Source organism: Cupressus sempervirens, chromosome 10 (genome assembly GCF_028749045.1).
Source record: "Cupressus sempervirens isolate cs-2001-9-10 chromosome 10, ASM2874904v1, whole genome shotgun sequence".
Taxonomy (NCBI): domain Eukaryota; kingdom Viridiplantae; phylum Streptophyta; class Pinopsida; order Cupressales; family Cupressaceae; genus Cupressus; species Cupressus sempervirens.
Genome location: NC_143127.1, coordinates 388658668 through 388666688, shown reverse-complemented (window position 1 = coordinate 388666688; position 8021 = coordinate 388658668).

Here is an 8021-nt window from a genome sequence, read left to right as displayed (position 1 = left end):
TTTTTTTTTCCCTTCCAGATCAACATTTTCCAAAATGGACAAACTTTATATGGAAATGGGGGTTTCGATGCCTTTTGGATCTATCTGTGAAGTTTGTTTGGCCTTAAAATACTCAAAAAATTAGTGACCTCCCCTATTTTCCCAAAAAATACCCAAAACAAACTCCAGATCTTATCCGTCAAACCCTTGTTCTTTCTTTTTCTCCAAATACCAAACAAGCTACAACAGATATAGCTTTGATACCATGAAGGGTTTGAGCAAATATGCAAATCAAATTCATGAAGCCCTCAAATACTTGCATTCAAAAAACTTTTCACATAGAATAAAAAGACAAGAAGAGGTAATCGAATACAAAGAGATCAATCCTTATAAAATGAGATCGAAACCCGAAAAGGGTAACCTAATAAGTTACTAGAGGTAATCTAAAGGTGAAAGCTATTTAATAATTACTAATTAATTATTAAATATAGAAAGCTTAAAAATTCATAAAGAAAAATCTTAAGAAGGGAGAAAAGGTAATTTAATAAATGAAATTAAATTATCATTTTTCTCTAACACAATAGTGGGTAAGGAAATCTCCTAAGGATGCAAATCAGAGTAATGATATTGTTGACACCCAAGTCAATGAGTTGGGTGACTCAACCATTTCAAACTAGTTATTTATGGAGATTACTAAAACTATGATTTAGAAAGAGGTATCTCACATTAGTTTCATTCAATAAGAAAAAGATTCATATTAGGATTTCAGATGCATAAGGATCACTAAGCTAGATGACAACAAAAGTATTGTTAATGAACCATATCGAACATGGTTTGGTTGAAAAACCTAACTAATCTTGGATGAGGATGGTGAGATCAAAGTTCATGCTGAATCAAAGAATTTTTTGGGTTGATGACTCTATTGACTTTTAAGTTCTTACCAAGTTGAAGATATCTTTCAAGCATTGAAGACTTAGCTAAGTGGAAGACAACCTGTCACCAAGTGAACTATTGTACCAAATTTGCTAAACAAGGGAAATCAAAGGTTATTGTTTCACTACAATTTTTAGAGCAAAGAGTGTGAAGAGCATTCTAGAGCCCCCGAGAAATTTAGAGCTATTTTATTAGAGTCCTTTCTAGGATTTGAATTTTAATGAAGTGATATGAAATCCTCTAGTAGAAAAGTTAAGAAAGGTTCAAAGATGTTACTTCAAGGAGTTGATTGGAAAGCCCCAAGATTCAAATTAAGTCCAATGATTGTCAAAGAACTTGACCTAGCTGGATCACAATTGTGAATTCCTCCAAGGTACTCCTTAGTCATGATATTTGGTCATATTACTGCTATTCAATTCAAGAGTTGGGAGCCCTAGAAATGAACCATGCATATAATGAGCTGTGTATGGATGGAAGCTTGAAACTTGAGCACAAGAATTTGGAGATAAAAGTTTTAATGCATATCCTGCATATGCTAAGAGATTTCCAAGGGAAATAGATGGGTTTAATCCTCAACCAAGTTCATGACATGCATTTTTGGTTGGATTAACCTATTTAGATCACCAAAAAGATGATTTATAGAGTCATAGGGTTGGCAATGTTCAACAAACCAAAAACCACCAAAACCCTAGGTCAGGTAGAACTGATGAAAATGATACTTGCTGAGTGGGATGGTAAAGCCATGAAGATAAATGAAGAAACTGACATGGAGATTGAATTTGGTATTCATGTTATTTCCCACAAGATCTATAGCTTGAGTAGATTGAACAAAATTTTGTGTGAAGCTATTGACCTAGCATTCAAAGTTGTGAAGAACAACTTATCTTTTCACCCTGTTGAACTAAAATTAATTAGCCGAGCAAGAACATGGAAATCATTCAGTCATCAGAGAACAATCCATGTAAGTTTGGATCTTTGTTGACTTTTTTACTCTTTTATGTACAACATTTCTTTCCGTCCAAAGAAACTATGGTATGTGTTGGTAAACAAATTGGTTCTTTAAGATTATTACTCTTTAATGCCTAATTCAGAACAATATTTGATCACAAACAGTTTGCCTAATTCTTCTTGCTTCAGAATACAAAGGCAATTGACTACAATTTGCCAATCAATTGAGATCAAAACTGTATGATTTGGCAAAAAAATTTGTTTAGTGCCTAGATTGTAATGGTTAATACATTCCACAATCATCTCGAAAGATTGAACTACCACTGTGAACCTAGCTCCTTCTACTAGTCTACTTCCTCAGAGTTTCTCTATTATTGGGTGGATTGGCTCTATCCTCAACCTCCTTTGGAAATCTTGCATGTCAAAGAAATGGAGTAAGGTATCTATAACATTCTACAATGTTGACTTAATCCCATTCTATCCATCAAATCCAACAAATCTTGTGGCCATCTTATCTGAGATAGAGATGAATTGAAAATATTAAAACTAAAAATAGCATAGAGAGTAGAGCTTTGCAACTATGAGAATTCTGAAATAGTTATTCAATTCAACATCATAACAGTTCAAACAAGAAAGTGGTAGCTTGAAAATCCATTATTTTCATCTCTATATAGAAATTCTAATCCACCTATTAATCTTCAAGATTTGCGCAACATGAGTGAATTAAAGGATAAATCCATTGGATTAGTAAATGAAGGGGTTTCTAATTTATTTTTCCATGTCTTTTCACTATTCCCATTGGCCCAAAAGTAACTTTCCTTTATTATAGACTTACTTTCCTACTTTTCGCCAAGTTTTGGAAAACTAAGAACAAAGTACTCCATAGGGAAAAATATGCTCAGCCAGATTTGGCTTAACATACCTTCCCAAATGTGATTAACTTGCTTCCATTATCCTTTTTAAGTATCCTACGATTAATCTATGAGCCCAACATGCTTGCATAAGTGATTTTTCAATAGATGCAGAAAACTGTTTTCCAGGGTTGAAAACCCGCCGAGAAGGCAACTTCTATTTTCCTGACCTTGTCTTTATTTTCACTTAACTCTTTAAGTCAATGTTTCTCCAAGATTTGCAAAATTTAAAAAGGTCCATGAAAGTGAAAAAGGAACCCATTTACTTTATTTTCTCCCTTATAAATGCCTTTGTTGGAAAATTGACTTCCTACATAAAAAACTCACTGTGGAGAAGCTACTTCAGAGTTTTTTGCTAGATGCTATTCTGATCATTATGATGAATTCTGAGTGACTCCCAAGGTAGAATACTACAATGTAGGAATAATCTATCCATAAAACAACTCATTTCTTCCTTTCTTTAGCTTGTATACCTCATTTGTTGACCTTTGTGGAAAATCACCTTCACAATTCAAAACTCCACCAAGGAGAAGCTAATGCTAGGTTTTTCACAGACTTCATTTTATTTATGTGCAAACTATAATGAGTTGCGAGAAAGTTCATTCTTGGAAATGAATTTGTGAAGATCATGATATGACCCAAGAATCTCCATTGAAAAGGATCCTAGACTACCCACAAAACTCATGACAACAAGAGAAACTCACCCGATTATGTAATGCGTGAGAAGAAGGAAGATGAAAACCCAATGGAGAGACTTTTCACTTGGGGAAAATAAATAGACTCAGACATACCTAAACCTAATTGAGATAAATGATCATTTTCCACTTTGTATAACGCATACAGGATGAAAAGTGGGGCAATAGTTGGCTTTGATTGGGGACTTGGGTTGAGCAGACTCAAGCAAGGAACTCAAAATCTCTTGTTTCACAAAACAAGGTAATAGGTGGCAACATGCAAAACAAAAATGAGGAAAAGAATAGGAAAACAAATAAAAGGAAAAATACTATCTATGAAACACAAAACTATACTAAACCTAACTATAATATAAATACGGGGTTTACCTATTCTCAGTTAGCAATTTGATAAAGCTTCAGATCCTGACCATTATAGGTTAGGGGTAGTACATCGCCATCTTCATATGCCAATTTGAAAGAATTATTTTCAAATTCTTGATGGATTTTGAATGGGCCTTTCTATAAAATATCAATCTTTTTTTGCATTCATTTTAGAATGCTTCATTTATCGCAAAGTAGCACATTGTCTCCTACCATAAATTTTCGTGGTCTTGCTTTCTTATCAAACAGATCCTTCACTCGCATCTAGTGTTGTGTAATATGATCTACAATTTCTTCCCTTTCCTCTTCAAGTTTGCTCAGGTATAGGATCCTCTTCTCCAAACCATCTTTATAAACATCATCTTCAATCATTTTTTTGAGTTTATTTGTGGCTAATTCCAGAGGTAAGGGGGGAGATTAGCTTTAGTCCCACAAACCAATTCAAAAATAGATATGCCAATTGCCCTTTTAGGTGTCACTCTATTTTCCCAGAGTGCCTCATGAATCTTTTTGTGCCAAATCTTTTGATTATCTGAAACTAGTTTTTTAACAATATTACTCATGTTCTTGTTACTTGACTCAGCTTGACCATTTCCATGAGGGAAATAATTAGATGAATGACCCATGGTGATCCCATACTCAAAGAAGAAATTGGTAACTTCAATTGAAGAGAAATAAGATGCATTATTCATCACTAATTTAATAAGGACACTGAACCTGACCAATATGTTCTCCTTTGTGAATTTGCACACCACTTTAGAAGTAGTTTTCTTGGTAGCCTTAGCTTCTACCCACTTAGTGAAGTAGTCAGTCGTAGTTATCACATATTGGTGACCAGCACTGGATGTAGGACTAATCAGACCAATGAAGTCAAGACCCCATTGTTGAAAAGGTCCTTCGATGATAACAAGTCTCAATGGCAGAGCAACTAATTGAGGGTGTCCAAAGAACATCTTGCACTTCTTGCATTTTTCTACCCATGCATAGACATCTTTAAATATTCTAGACTAGTAAGAACACTACCTTAATATTTTAAAAGCTATGACTGAAGATGAGAAATGTCCATTGAAAGTTTCATCATGAAATGTCTTCAACTACTTTTCTTGCTATTGTTTGTCTACACACCTAAGGAAAGTGCCATCAATGGCTTTTCTAAATAGCTTACCATCCCAAATCACATACTTAGCTAGTTTCAGTTTAAGATCTCTTCTTCGTTTTGTAGTTAGAACCTCTAGACATTCAACATATGTTAGTAGATAAGAAATATTTTCAAACCATGAATCATAGAGGCCTATAGCTAATACCAACTGCTTCCCTCCCAATTCTTCTGATTCTTCAATTATCTTGTTTTCTACAATTGCCTTGCACAGAGCATTTCGCCTTACCAACTTGGTAGGTTTTATTTCCATATCATACTCCTATATCTTTGCCACCCATGCTCCTCTGACATTACAACCCACATCCTACTATGTTAATACACTCTTCATTGCTACATATGGGACAAAGACTACAGAATGTGAATGTAGGATATAAAATATTTTTTTTTTGAGGGCTTTAACCACCAAAAAAGCATGCTTTTCAATCTGTGAATATTTCAATTCATGATTCTTCAAAGGTGTGCTCATGAAAGCTATTGGGGCTTGTACCCCTTCATCATTTTCTTACATAAGTATCACGGATAGAGTATGTTTAGAAGTGTAACAATAAATGATAAAATCCCTTTTATAATTGGGATGGCATAAAATTAGGGCATTAGCAATGGCAGTCTTTATATATTAAAAAGCTTGCTTTCCTGCCTCATTCCATTTGAAATTTGAATTCCATTTCATCATATCCACTATATGCTTAGTGGTTTCTGTGAAATTAGGCACAAACCTTCTAAGGAAGTTCACTTTCCCAAGGAAAGATTTAACTTTTATTTTATTTGAAGGTAAGATTAATCTTTGAATGGCTTCTACCCATTCAGGGTCAATTCTAATACCTTCCTAAGACACTATATGACCTAGGAGTTTTCCTTCTATTACATAAAAAAATGATTTCTTAGGATTGAGAGAAATCCCATGCTCTCAACATCTCTATAAAAATTTCCTTAGATCTTCCATATGAACCTTCCTCTTCCTCAAGAACATGGTGAGGTCATCCAGATATATGACTATGATTTGATCCTTCAGATTAGTGAATGTCTTTATCATACATCTTTGAAATGTAGCACCAGTGTTGATAAGCCCAAAGGGCATTCTACGATACACAAATGTATCCCAAGGAGTGGTGAACACTGTCTTATTTCAATCTTTCTCCTCTACTTCAACCTAATTATAACCTCAGAAACTGTCAAGCATAGACACATTCCAAATCCCACCACCATTTGTAATAGGTAATCCATGTTAGGAAGAGAAAAGTTATCTTTAAGAGACACTTGGTTCAAGTTGTAGAAATTGACACAGATTCTTATTTCTCCATTCTTCTTTTTGATGGGCACTATATTGGCTATCTAGGTGGAATGATGAATGGGATAAATAATTCTCACTTTTAACATTTTATCTACCTCCCAGAAGATGGCATCTGTGACTTTAGGATTGTAGTTCCTCTATTTTTGCCAGAAAGGGACTGCATCAAGCTTCAATGGAATTTGGTGTTTTACCTTCCCATCTCTATAACTTTTCAAGTCTTCATAACTCTAGGAAAAAACATCTCCAGATTCCATGAATAGATTTCTTCTAGCTTCTTTTTCTTCAGGTGAACAACACTTCCCAATATTGATCATTTTAGGATTATGGATGTGTCCAATGTTTATTCCCTCATATTCACCCATAGTAGGTCCCTTTTCTGCTCTTTTTTGCTTTATGTGGGTATCATGTCTATTAAATAGTTTTTCCAAAGCCATGAAATATGGGGGAATAATGTTACCTTTTAGCTGAACTTCTCCATTTTGATTCCTTTCCTTATCCACACCAGAGCTTTCATGATCACTTCCACTAGATTCATGTTCAAACATAGACTTGTAATTTTCAAGGAACATCTGCAAACTCTTATCGTCATTAAAGACTTGCCATGATTCTGTGTTATTTGGAGCAGTAGATCAATACACAATTTTGATCTGATACTTTTTGTCTTTGAAATTTGGGTGAGGAAGTAATAAAGAAGCAAAGGCTACGAGGGAATCAGCCTTGCTATTCATCTCCCTTAGGACCACTTCAATAGAGAAGGCATCTAGGCCTTCTATCTCATCCCAGACTCTATTTCTATAATTCTTTAGCTTGTGATTTTTCATAGAATATTGTTCTTTTACTTGTTTCACAATAAGCTCTGCATCACCTTAAGCTCTTAAGATCTTTATCCCTCTTTCTTTTGCTGTGATAATCCCTAGTAATAATGCTTCATATTTTGCAGTGTCATTCGTATTTCCAAATTCTAATTTGAAAGCCATAGGTTCAGGTTCTCCTTCTGGGGATATCAATACTACACCTACTTTAGATCTGTAGGTGGCACAAATTCCATCAAATTCAAGTGTCCATATACTTGATGTGTCTTTATTTCCATTAGAAACTTTCCTTCTTTGACTCTCATCTCATCCTAGCCTTCTTCAATAAACAACATATAGTTGCTGAATTCCAGCTCTTGGTAGAGAATCTGAGCTTTAGGGTCATCTAATTTCAAGACTGTGAACTTTGCCTTTTCTTCAGGTTCTAATTTGACTTTCTTATCCCCAAAAGGTATCACTACTTGAGACCAGTCTAGCTTTATTTCTCCTCCAAGTCTGGACAAAAAACTTCTACTCAAAAGAAGTCCATAGCTTGCTAGAATATCAACTACCAGAATAGTGAATAGGAGCTTCTTTTCTGGTGAGAAGCTAAGGCTACCTAAGTGTCTTTAATCTACCGAAGTAATGGCACTTGTTTGACATCCATCGAGTAGCATCTCCCATGCACTTTAGTGAGATTGAGGCCAAAGGCTTTGGCTATGAAATAAGGTATAATGTTATCTGATGCACTTGAATCTATTATACAATTACTGAGTTTACATCCATTGATGTACAATGAAATATAAAAAGGCTCAAGTTTTTTCCCAGGGGATGTTGCTAAGACTTTAGAATCTTCTTGGTTAACAAACTAGATGTCAAGGTTTCATCCTCTTTCTCAACCATTACATTACAATTTGCATCTAATGTGTTTCCTTTACATTGGCCTACCAGTAT